Source organism: Triticum urartu, chromosome 2A (genome assembly GCF_056163025.1).
Source record: "Triticum urartu cultivar PI428250 chromosome 2A, HENAU_Tu73, whole genome shotgun sequence".
In the NCBI taxonomy this organism is placed as follows: domain Eukaryota; kingdom Viridiplantae; phylum Streptophyta; class Magnoliopsida; order Poales; family Poaceae; genus Triticum; species Triticum urartu.
The window spans coordinates 378815847-378830122 of NC_141874.1; positions in this window are offsets into that span (position 1 = coordinate 378815847).

The window sequence follows — 14276 nt, forward strand, 5'->3', positions numbered from 1 at the left end:
AGAGAAAGGAGGAGATGAAAAGTGTGTGTATGCACTACAAAAAATACACTTTCGTGATGATACATGTTTGCCACAGTAGGTCACGTTTTCTGTCATGCATGTACATCCATGGCAATTTTATGAAAGAATCAAGATAGTCATACCCATTATTCCATTGGGCCGTTTCAAGCCCATGTTATCTTTCGGCCTTCTCAGGGCCCATTTATTCTTGGGCTCATTTCTAGCATTCGATTACTTATGGCCTGTTACTGGCCTTTTCTGATTGTGGACCAAATTCAGCTCGTGGTTACAGCCGGCCCATTTGTGGACCGTTAATCTGTTGGGCCATTTTCATAACGTCATCAAATACGGTCGATTAACGATGGCCCATTATGGTCGGCCCATGAACGGATGATTCCAACTCTAGCCCGTTTAAGCCCCATAATGCGGTCCGTTGTTGGCCCATGTTTGGCCAATCCATCATACGGTCCGTAGAAGGCCCAATATTTCTACGGCCCGTAGGAGGCCCAGGGTCACTACAGTAGATATGTAGCCCGTGGTTATTGTGGCCTAGTTTTAAAAATAGGTTATTGCGGCCACTAGCAAACCACAGAAAAAGGACTGCACTGACTACAAGCAAACAAATAAAAAAGACAAAAAGGAAATAAACAAGCAAGCAACTTACACTAGGCTATCATGACTATTACACATATTACATCGACTGGGCATCAAAGTTCACCACCAGTGCAAATATAGGGAACAAAGCAGCATATCACGTACACTGGTTGTCAAAGTTGGCGACCAGTGCAAATAATCGCCGCAACAAAACAAGTCCAAAACTGAAACCACTTCAGAAGAGCTCAAGAAACAATATCCTGGGTACCCATAATGCTGGCAAGATGCTTATCAAGCTTATTAACTTTCTCTTATTTGGCGCTTAAATTCTCCAGCGCTTGCTGTTGCACAAGAAAGTATGCATCTGAATTCTGCAGGGACTTCCTCGGTCCTTCAGCTTCTTGCCGCAGCATAGCTGACTGATGCCTTTCAGCTTGTAGCTGAGATTGAAGAAGCCAAAGTGATTCAGGTAGCGAGTTCGAAGAGCTTGTGCCAACGGTACTGGCCAGTAACTTGAACACTACATCAACGCAGGACTGTGGGGTTTTCTCACTGTCCACAAAATCGTTTTTATCACCTTTCTTGGAGACCAACAGGGTTGTCTTACTATCTTGAACCTTATATGCATTACTTTTTCTACCATTGCATAGTGGGGGTGCTATTCTCCAATATTCCGTTCGCATACTACAAGAGAAACAAGCAGACACATCACAGGTTTAGCATGTAGTATACGAAACTCATTTTGGTAAACCGGTTCAGTAGTAAGGTGGACATGATAACAACATGAAACAAACATATATCTATGTATTACGGTCACTGTATTGTCCATATCATTCTAGTTTATGTTGCCAAATCAAGATAGAGACACAGTTCAACTCATACATTTAAAGACACAGCAGCATAGACAGAATATAAGTGTGAGAATCTACACAACATTGGCAACACTTGTAATGTGCATCACATGAGAACATAACTGTTTATACAACTGAACCTGAAATCAACATAGAGCAAGAAGTTAGAACAGCACTCCAGTTAAATAAATAGGCTTAAAACATACCTGTTGCGCCATTGGAGTTTCAGTTGGATCCTTCAAATTCAAAAGTACTTAGTATGAGTAAATACAGTGATGCAACAGCAAAGGAGTATGGACCATAGCTATGGAATTTGACATGAGAACAGATGCCCTTCTGCTTTAAACGTGGAGATTGGGTTCGCTATGGTGGTCTTCGTGCTTTGGGCACTGCAGTTGCTTTACAAACTGCTCATGTGGGGGTACTCTGTGGTGGACATGGTGCTTTGTCAACTAGAAGTGGGTTACTATCCGCTGGGGTTGGGGATAGATGGGTTGTAGCTAGTTCTCTGCTCAATGGTGCAAGTGTGCAATCTGGAAGAGTCTTGATTATGTGTGGTGGGGCTAGTTTGTGGGCCAGCACAACCGTTGTTCTATCTGCATCAATGGGTAGCACTGTCTTTTGTGAAGAACGGGTTTTTGCTCCCTTATATACTGCCATCACCCCCTCCAATTCAAATGGCTGATAAACAAGAAAATAAATTGAACGTATAGACATTGTATGATAGACAGATGTGGTAATTCACATATATCTTGCCTAACCAAACAGGATAGCATGACACAATTTCACATATACGATGCCTAACTAAATAGTTTCAGATATATGATGGATAACTTAACAGGATATAATGGCATAATTCAACGTATGATGAGTACCTAAACAGGATGACATGACAAAACTATATGATGTCTTTATGAAATAGGTTGGGATGAAATAATTCACATATATGTTGTCTAAGTATACAGGATGGCATGATATAATTGACACAATTGATTCATATACTAAGCAGCTGGCACTCGCATGTATGATATCTAAACTAAGAAGATGGAATTCAATATTGTGCATATGATGTCTAAACTAAGCAATGCAAGACACCATATGCATGATATGAGAAATATAAACATTGCAACTTAGAGCATACACCTCAGGTGGGATATAAGACTGGTCATCTGTCCCTGAATCCTCCTTTGAGGGGCTCCCTGTAACCATCGAGATATATGCTTCAACAGGTACCATTGCCTACTCTGAAGACCTTGTTTTCACTCCTGATTTTTCCATAACTAGCTCAAATGGCTGATACACATGAAAAGTAGTTCAATATACACAGATTGTCGACAAATGGAATACGTAATGAAAAAAAGATGGCATGAGATAAGTCACATATATGATGCCCGGCTACATGGCAGTGCATAATTCACATATATGATAACTGGCTGAAAAACATGGCATTGCATAATGCACATATCTGATATAGAAAGCAAATAGGAGGCATTCACACAAAGCATGTCTATTCTAAGTAGATGGCATGGTAATGCAAGACACCATATGCATGATATGAGCAATATAACCCTACCAAGTTAGAGCATGCACCTCGGGGGGATATGACTGGTCATATGTCTCTGAATCCTCCTCTAAGGAGCTATCTGTAACCAGCAAGAAATCTGCATCCACAGGTAGCACTGACTGCTCAGAAGACCTTGTTTTCACTCCAGATTTTCCCATGACCGACTCAAATGGCTGATGCACATGAAGAGTAGATGAATGTATAAACATTGTTGACAAATGGAATACATTATGAAAAACTATATGGCATGATACAATTCACAAATACGGTGACTGGCTAAACAGGATGGCATTGCATGATTCATGTATATGATGCCTGGCTAAAGAAGATGGCATTGCATAATTCCCATATACTCCCTCCGTTCCTAAATATTTGTCTTTTTGGAGATTTCAAATGGACTAACACATACAGATGTATATAAACATATTTAGGAATGGTGGGAGTGTGATATAGAAACCAAACAGGTGGCATTCACACAAAGCAAATCTAAACTAAGCTGATGACATATAAGATGTATAATGTAAGCAATGCGAGGCGCCATATGCATGATATGACCAAAATCAGCATGCCAGGTTAGAGCAAACACCTTAGGTGGTAAATAGGAGTGGTAGGCTCCCTCTAAAACCCCATCTGAACAGTTATCTTCCTCTGAAATACAATCTAGAATGGCGGGAGGGGGCTCACTTCGCCCACCATGGAGCAACATCTGCATGACATTATATTCCCACGCAACAGTCTTCTCTTTTTCTCTACATGTTTAGTATAATTGTCTACAATAACTAACATGCATAATAAAAAAATAGTTAGATTTTGTAAGGCCTAAGGGGTGCATGCAGAAATCAAGACTGATGGTAGAAAATGAGTGGATAGATCCAAAACTAATGATAGTAGGTAGATTATAGCTTCAGTTTAGAAGATAGACAATGGATCATCTACTGTTTGTTGCCCACCCAACATGAAGCACATAGAAGACCCCAGATGAACCAGATAGTAGACAGATACTATTCGTTGCTGCCTCGATATGTGCACCATGGGCATTTTAAAACTCAAGTTTGAACGATAAAGTAGCAGGTAATAATAACCGATGTATAATGTAAGCAAACGCGAAAGAGTGTGACCTCTCTTCTGGAACTGTGTAGTCCTCAGGTTCATCTGCTCAGTTGTTGATGGTAATGAATTTGGTGTTGCTGCCGGCAACGGGGAAGATGATCTGAGGCGGCGAAAGAAAGTCTGCAGGGGGAATCTCTGCTGCAGTCAATGCTTGTGTTGATGGTGCACCTCAGGTGGGGTGGATGATGGCACGACAGGAGCAGGACATAACACACAGAGTTTTCTTTGACGCCTATCTGAAAATGAAGTAAATATGTAAGGGATCCTTAGAATTGGAGGATTCTATAAACGCAGGGACAGGAAAAACATAGGAATAGGATAGTAATGCACGTGCAAAACAGAGCATTTGGAAACATAGGATTTCTGTCAACCTGGGTGTTTGGTTCACATGAATTGGAAGAACACATGAATGGAGAAACATGGTCAAATTGAAGTCAAACCACGTGAAAATGAAAAAAATAAGAATCTTATTATGCCAGTAATGCAATTAGTCCTATTCTTCATGCATATTAACTTGAAGAGGACGTCCAAGTGGATATTAAAATTCCTACGTTTTTTCTTTGAAAGAGACACCAAAGGGAAAAATCCTCCAGTTTTTCTTTGCTCCACTCCTTCTAACCAAATGCACGAATAGTATGATAGTAGTTCCATAGCAAAGGATCCCTAAGGGATCGTCATGAATGCAGAGTAACAAAGTGATGCGACGAGTGTACAACCTCTTTGGCATAGCCTTGTCGACCTCGGAATCATTTGGTTGGACATGGAGGATGGTGATGCTTGTGTGACTGTCAGAGGCGGGGAAGAAGATATGAGGCCTCTGGAAATGGCGCCGAGGGTACTGCTCCATTGTGATGGACGGTTCCATCGTTGCAGCAGCTCCGCTAAGGTGTATGGCGGCAAGGCTGAAGCAGGACAGGACAAACAATGTTAATCAGAAGTGGGTCTCTAATATCATCTGCAATAGATGATGTAAAATACATCACCAAAAAGTGCTAGATGTAAAACGCATCAGCCGCACCACGACCATTCCGACAAATGTTGTAAATACTGTTCACTCTGAACTTAATTGAAGAAGCTAAACTTTACAGTCGAAACTGAATTTTACTGTCGAAACTGATTGAACTAGTAGCAGAGCATTGCAATAGATGTTTAGGCATTCGAACACTAGTTGCAGAGAAGTAGTGATCTAAATCAACGGATGCTCGAGCAGGGAACGCACTAGCAGAGAGCAAGTCGTGCAGCAGCGTCGCGAGCGAGTGCTAAAGCAGCAACTCCTGTAGCTGCCGGAGGTCGTGCAGTAGTAGCAGCACGAGCGAGAGCAAGAGCAGAGCATCAGCATGAACGAGAGCAAGAGCGGAGCAGCAACGCGACCGACAGCAATAGCAGAGTAGAGCAGCAACACGAACGAAAGCAAGAGCAGTGTAGTAGCGCGACCGATAGCAAGAACAGAGCCGCGACGCGAGTGAGAGCCGAAGCAGCGGCAGCAGCGGGAGCGAGAGCCGGAGCAGCTACATCTAGTACCGGTGTGGAAGTCGCCGCCGAGGAAGCAACGACATGGGGGAGAGACGTGCTGGATGAAGTGGCCGGTGACGGCGCCGTCGATGGAGACCCGCCATTGCTGCTCGGTATCGAGAACCAGTAGCCCCATGAGATCGAATAAAAGATAAAATGTAGTGGTGAATGCAGAACCTCCTTGGTGGCGCCGAGTTGGCCTCGGCTTCATCAGAGGAATTGGTGAGGGTGCTACGGTTCCGGTGGGGCAGGTCAAGACAGAGTTGTGGGGATGGAGGTGGCGCGATAGACGAGGCGAACATCGGGGCAGCTCCTTGGAGGTGGAGGACGGGGCGGCTGATCGGACGGGACGACGAGATCGACGACGGATCATCATCCGGTGCGGTGGATGAGGGACGGCGAGCTATTGCGGTGGGCAGCAACGTCGGGGAAGAGTCTCCGGTTGGTCGGCGGTCAGGAGGCCGACGGAGGAGCGTGGGGTTTCACGGGTTTTGGCGGCCTCGGTGTAAGAATGGGGGGCGAAGGGGAAGGTAGGGGGAAGCCATGTCTTAGGGATACGCTTGTCCGAAATGTAGGGTAAGTTACCAGCGTACCCCCACCAGTTTTTACCATGCGACGCCGAGCTGGCATTTACAGCTGAGGGGTAGAAGGGGGATTTCGCGTGTCTGGGCTACGGGACCGATTTCGGATGAGGAGGGAGTTTTTGCGCGCATCAAAATTTCGGGATAACAAGGTGCGACACGGGTTGAAGAGGCAGGAGTTTCAAAGCAGATGAGACAAAGGATACTCGAGCTTGAAAATTTCTGGATAATAAGGCGCGGATTCCATGTTCGGCAGAACAAACTTAACGTGTACAAAAAAACAATTCATGCAAGACACAAGAGAGTCATGTCCCCTTTTACTATATTGCTGTAAATGCCATTGAAAAAACTACAAGAAAAATGTAAAAAAACGGGAGAACAAAATTACCTTGTATAGTACCAAATCATTTCGCACTTCCCTCAACAACAACAAAAACCAAATCAATTCCCACCAAAAGAAAGAGTCATGTACCTTTTTATATGATTACAAATGCCAAGATCTCGAATTTCAATTTTTGAATCCACGTTATGTTGAATTTGAATATATCGTTAGGTGACCTTGCGGTTTATAATGGATGTGGTCCTACATTTTGATATTCCATCATATATGGACATTTTACTCCACCCTATGAACACACACATACACATATATATATAGGGTGGGTCTATTATGATAACACCCCTTAAGAGTCTTATTCTAATAACACCCACCTTATTCTGCACATCCCCTAGCAGAGCGCCGTCGCCCCTCCCCTCCCCGCCTTCTACCACGGGAGCGGCCTGGGAGCGCCGCCGCCCCTCCCCTCCCCGCCTTCTACCACGGCAGCGGCCTGGGAGCGCCGCCGCCCCTCCCCTCCCCGCCTTCTTCTACGGCAGCGGCCTGGGAGCGCCGCCGCCCCTCCCCTCCCCGCCTTCTACCACGGGAGCGGCCTGGGAGCGATGCCGCCCCTCCCGTCCCCGCTTTCTCCCGCGGTAGCGGCCTGGGAGCGGCGCCGCCCCTCACCTCCCTGCCTTCTTCCGTGGCAACGGCCAGCAGCGACGCCGCCCCTCCCCTCCAGGCCTTCTTCCGCGAAAGCGACCAAGCAGCACTGCCGCCCGTGGCCTCTTCAGCGGCAGCAACCGAGCAACGCGTCCCCCGCACGCATATCTTCCTTCTTCCGCGGTAGCAGCTTGGTAGCGCCGCCGCCGAACTCCTCCGGGGCTTCAATTACCCGTACTTCATCAGATGTGGATTGGTGCTGCCTCGACATCAAACCAATTTGAGCAAGGACGACTGTGCGCAAGGTTCCTTTATCCACGACGGCTTCTTGGATTAAGTCTGCAAAGACCTTCAGAGCAAATCCTCCGTCTCCGTTCACCTTGAGCAATGTCCAGACCGCTCATGAACTTTTGTAGGGCAAGTGGACTGCACGGGCGTACGCAAAAGTTGTGCAGACGGACGAGAAGGGAACTTCCTCCTGCAAACGCAAGAAATCATTACAACACGAGGTAAGAAGTACACTTCCTCAACCGTCTTAGTTTAATTATTCCAAACAATGCAGTACATGCAGTCCAGTACGCCTCCAAAAATGATGCAGTGCGGTTGCTTCAGTTTGTTGTGGGAAAAAATGCAGTGCACTTGCTCGGTTATGTAGTACGCTTGCTCGGTTATGCAGTATGCTTGTATAGGTTCATTACGGATAACGATGCAGTGTGGTTGCTTCAGTTCACCTTGCGGGGTGATGTAGTCAGCGTGCAATACTTTGCAGTACCCTTTCAAACACATTGTAGTTCGCATGATTCAGTTCATTTAACCTGACAATGCAACTCGGTCATTTTGTGTGCAGGAAATGATGTTCACCAGATACAAAATGCCTCGCATAATTGACAACACTGAGAACAAAAACTTTCAGAAGAGTAAAGCTTCTTCTAAAAGAGATACTGGCTGAGTTACCCCTGAGATTCCTCAAGGATTCTTCATGACAACAAACAGGGTGCAATACTCTCCGGAAGATGATTTTTTCCAGGAAGAAGAGGTAGTCGAAGATGACGATGATGCCACATTCGTTTGGGAGGGCACTCACCGATGGTATGATGAAGATGATGACGATGAAGATGAGACAATAACAGGTCCCAACCTAGAGTATAAGCACGAGTTCACTACGTTTGGGCAGCATGTCCGAACAGACAATGATGATGCAGTTGAACACGATGTTGCAGCAGATGATGATTATGACTATGATGATGTGCCACCACTCCAAAATTTTCAAACCAATCCACTGAGACATCGTCACAACACTGGATTACCACCACGTCCACCTGCTACACCCCAAAACAGAGCTCAGCGTCCACGCGCTGCACCAAAGAACAGAGCTCTAAGCAGACCTATTGCATCAACTTTGACACTGCGACCACCAACGGTGCCTCAGTCAAAAGTCAACAGCAGGTACAAAACGTCCTCACTATTGCCGCCGCGAGATCCTCAACTACACAGATCTGCTATAACCCCGCCATGTCCAATACAACCCGACGAGCTGCAAACACCATCGGGTGAACAACTCTACACACATGTAAGTTTATGTTCTGAAAAAATAATAATAGTTGCAGTCCATTCAGATAACATTGCAGTGCACACTGATATTTCTTGTGAGGTTTACCTAACATCTAATACATTGGATTCTTCTGAAAACTTAGGAACATTGCAATGCTTTATTAAACTCATATGCACTCCTCGTATTAAAAAAACAGAACAGAACAAATTATCTTAGAGCATTGCACTTAATGCAGGATAAAAACATGCCGCCAAACCTCATACCTGCCGCTGGAGTGAAGTTCACCACGTACGACAAGGCATGGGACTTCTACAACAATTATGCAAGATGTGCAGGGTTTGGCATACACAAGAGGGCAAAACACAGGACAAATGCCTACATTGTCTGCTCAAGAGAAGGGATGCACAAGCAGACTGTGTCAGATTATCACCGGAAATGTCAAAAGACATCAAAAAGGATTGACTGCAAGGCAAAGATTAGATTCAAAAAGAGGATGGATGGCAAATTTGTGATAGAAATGGTTGAACTCAACCACAATCACAAGATGCTGGAAAGCCCCGGGATGCTTTTGCACATGCGATCGCACAAAAAAGACGATCCTTTGATAGACCAGTTAGTGAAAGACGTGCAACTGGACAACCAGACACACGCTCAGATGATGTCAACGCTGTCGCGTATGTCCGATGGTCTGCAGTACATGGGACATACTAGTCGCGACTGGGTAAACAAGTAAGCACATCACATAGCATATCACTAGAGCATTTTGTCGGTAATTATTTCCTGTTTGATGAGATGAGTTTGCATTGCGTTTGAAAATGCAGGAAACAAAAGTTTGCCAGAGAAGAGTCCCAAGATGACGTCAAGAAACTTCTAGATTTCTTCGAGAAGATGCAGAAGATAAAACCAGAGTTCTTCGATGATTATGACGTTGATGCAGATAACCGTGTAAGAAACGTCTTTTGGGCCAACGCAAGTTGCAAAGGATCGTATGAAGATTTTGGAGACTGCGTTAGATTTGACACGACATATAAAACTAACAAATTCCACATGCCGCTGGGAGTCTTTGTGGGAGTGAACCATCATCTATAGAGCACCATATTTTTTGTTGCCCTCGTGCGAGATGAAACAATACCGTCATTCAAGTGGGTTTTCAGAACATTTCTGAGGTGTACGAACAACAAGCCGCCAATCTGCATGCTCATAGGTACAAACAAAAGAACACCTATATACTTACGTTTGTTTGGTACACTTATATTTCTTCCATCTATCTTACACACACAAACAACTTAATAAAAAACACTATTTCTGCCTTCTCAGACCAGTGTTCTTCGATGAAGGCAGCATTAAAGACTATCCTCCTAGATACACTGCATAAGTTGTGTCAGTGGCATATCATGAAGAAGTACAAAGACCACCTCGCCTTGCTGTATAAGGCGCACAAGAAACTCAAGGATGACCTCAATGCGGTGCTGAACCACCCACTAATGTCGTCAGAATTTGAACGAGCATGGAAGGACCTCATTCAGAGATACAACTTGCAAAATGACAAAGTGATGAATTCGCTGTGGGATGACAGGCACGAGTGGATCTCGGCTTACTACAAGGAAATTTTCTGTTCTCGGATGACTTCCACGAAGAGAAGCGAGAGCATGAACCGCATACTGAAGAAAAACTTTGTCAAAGAGAAGCATGATCTCCATCTATTTGCTCAGCAGGTGGACAAGTGCATTCAGACCAGGAAGGTCATCGAGCATGCAGAGACAATAGCAAATTAGGTAAACAAAATGTCCATCAAAAACTGCTATAATATAACTACAAAAACAAACAATTTTTTCATTTCTCTAGTTCGTAACAGTGCATTTCTGATCATGCAATCAGAAGTAAAGACAACAACCCAGTTTGGGTTCGAAGTTTAGCTATCAAAAGTGATACAAGGGAAGTGTTTGCAGATTTCAAAGAAACACTCTACCGTAGCACTGCATTCAGAGTAGAACGGTGCCCTGAGAACCCGACAAAGTATCTCGTACACCACTACAACAGATCGGATGCATTTGACTGGGCAAAGCATAATTTCCAAGTGGTCGCCGATGAAAAGAAAGGTGTCTACAAATGTGAGTGCAAACTCTGGACACACACAAGTGCGACTCCTAGCAAAAAAATCTAGTTTCTGATAGTCATGCTCGAAAGCTCACTTACTGAACTTTAAAAGTCCACATGCATGAGTAATTCAAAAAACCAAATGAAATGCACTTCTTTAAGATGAACAAATAACGAAAAAAATATGTGTTTATTAATTTCATGTAGTTCACTTACAAAACAATGAAATAATGTGTTGTCTACAGGGCTCTTTTGTGTCCATGTGTTATGTATGCTTTCTCATTTGAGAGTACTCAAGATTCCTGAGGTGTACATCATGAAAAGATACACCCATAACACAAGATCAAATGCAACGTTTGACAGGAGAGACTACGAACAAACAGCACCAGATGGAAGCTCGCTTTTTTGCCGTAGAAAATTGCTGACAGAAATAGCAATGGACCTTGCAAATAGAGCGACAAGGTCCGACGCTGGGTGCCACAGAGCATTGTCTGGTATGAGGGCACTAATTGAGGAAGTTGATGTGCTTAACGAAGAAGAAGAAGAAGAAGCAAAACTAAAGCAAGTCGAGCAAGTAGAAAATACCAAACACAACGCAACTGGTGCTATCAAAAAAGAAACAATTCTTCCACCTCCTGTTTCAAACACAAGAGTAAGGAAGAAAGCTGGCGACGCAACCCAGAGAAAGGTTGCATGCAAGGAGAAAAAGATGACAAAAACAGTAAGCCACAGCCTAAGCTGGACAGTGATGGTCACCCATTGGGAATAAGAAGGTGCAAGACATGTAATGAAATCAGCGGCCACAATTCCAGGACATGTACAAAAAGACATGAACAAGAAAAACGAGGACATGGCGATGCACAACCAAACACAAATTCCACTCACAACACTAAGAAATGGACGAAACCGAGATGTTGTAGCATCTGCAAAAAGAGGAAGAGACATAATTCAAGAACCTGCCCCAAAAGAACAAGATCAGAAAATGAGGAAGACGGAGAAGATGAAATCAAAGAAGAAGATGGTGACACAACTGAAGAAGAAATGGCTTATGAAGAAGCAGATGAAGAAGATGAGGAAGAAGAAGAGAGTGAAGAGGAAGAAGAACATGAAGAAACTGAAGAAGGAGTGGCTTATGAAGAAACAGATCAAGAAGAGGAGGGAGAGGAAGAAGAGAGTGAAGAGGACGAAGAACATGAAGAAACAATGCCAACAAGACCACCACAAGGGAATGCTGCTGTACAGAAACAACCAGAACGACGCCACTTTCAAAAAGCAAGGTAGGAGCACGAAAGGATGCAGTTCACAATGCTAGAAAACAAAAGCCGCCATCAACCAGCACGTGGGGAGCAAAGAAGGATGCAGTTCACAGCACTGGAAAACGAAAGGAGCCATCAACCAGCACGCGGGGAGCAAAGAAGGATGCAGTTCACAGCATAGAAAAACAAAAGCCGCCATCAACCAGCACGCGAGGGGCTACAAACACAACGGTGCAGAGAAAAGAACCAGCAACACCGCCACAGAAAACAAAAGAAAGTGAGACATTAGACATGCTCTAGTCACCGCGGAGAAGCAGCAGGTTAACGACCAAATAGATGAACTTCAATAAATTAATCATATACATAGCAGTTTGCTTATTTGTACAACTTATGTATCAGTTTAAATTTTGCGTAAACACAAATTTCCCGCTGACTATGAGTTATTCAACTAAACCATGTAAACAGAAATGGTGTATAGAGTATACCACATATATAGCAATCTAGAGTAAACATCGACAGATTTTGATCCAAAAACCATGTAAAAATGCAGTTAGCTCACTAGCAGCACGAAGTTCTGAATAATAATTGAAGCGGTTCAGATAACAAAAGTACTTATTACAAAACACATCAAAAAGATGAAGCATTCGACACGCAAAAGTACTTATTACAAATCAACCTCATAACCTTAACCAATCACGTCAAACATGATTCTAACCGTATGATCCTCGAGTTCAAAGAAGTTGAGGACAACAACTTGCTCAGACTTCAGGCCACTATCAATGACAAATTCCTTCCATCCTTTCTGCAGACACAGCCGCCCGTCAACGCCTACACGGTACTTGGATGGTTTAAGGTGTCCATTACCAAGAACAACTTGGAGAATTCCCTTCTTCTTGAGCCGAAGATACCTAATAGCTCGTTGGGGGATTTTATGCAAAAAATTAAAACTGTTTGGCGACGATACTAGTAGTACAATTCTCATACTTTGCACAGACCAGTAAAAACCTACACACAGTATAGACACGAGCTACATGAAGTGTACAACAGTCCAACAAGCAGTACAGATTAAACCAAATCTAATATGCAGTATGCTTCTAACTATCATGAAGTTCTTGAGACTACCTGCATGTAGTACACACCGTACAAGCGAGAAAAATTGTGGAAACTAGTAGTGCTCATCTAATATCTAAGCAGTTCACATATTGTAACCATGCAAACTAAAACACGAGCTCCATGCACACAAGCAAAAAAAATAAAAACAAGATATAAGTACACAGTGCAGTACACTTCAATAAAACAAAATAAGTGCGTTCGTAAAAAACTAGAAGTTCAGAATAGTATGGAATTATACAGAAAATAGAAAAAACAAAGAAAAAATCAGATCAAGCGAAAAATACTATCTTGTAGTGAGTCTCCACATCTATTGGCGTAAGCTGATGGACAAAAGGACTTGTGCGGCCAAGGCCATGATGAAGCAGGGCGGAATAGAACGCAACAACGTTGATGTGGCCCATATCCAATCCTTCTGTGAATAATGTGCCATATGCAAGCTGCTCCGCTCGCCCAGCTCGGCACAAGACCTTGCCCCCACGACGAGCACGACGGGCCTGCGAGCAAGCAGAGCAATCATAGTGCGTCGGCACACCACAACCATGGCCACAGCAGGAGAGATTCGTGCAGGGGCCTGGAGCCATCGCAACAAAAAACCTAGAAAAGGAAAAAAAATAAAGAGAGGCTGGAGAAAGGAGAGAAGTTGCGGCTAGAGGAGAAATGAACTACAAAGGAAGGTAGAAGTTGGCTTACATTTATAGAAGAGGAATGCAAAAAGGTCAAAACTGAAAATTAAAGGGGATTTAATGAAAATTATGTTACCAAGAATGAATGACAATCAATAAAGGCTTATGATACAAAAGAAAAAGGACCCACAAAAAGGTGTACGTTGATTGCAGCAATTCCCATGAACTAACCGCAGATCATTAAATAATTATTTCTAAATAATATAATACGCACACCATTCTAAATAAAAGTGAATGCAGTTCTCCAAAGTAATATCAGGAAGTTCACTATATGTGTGCATGAAGTGCAGTACATGCTCAAAATGAAGCACAAGAGAAGAACTTTCGCGCAGTGCACAACTTTGGCAGAATTAGTGCACCTGGTGCACGCCTTAAATGTAAGTC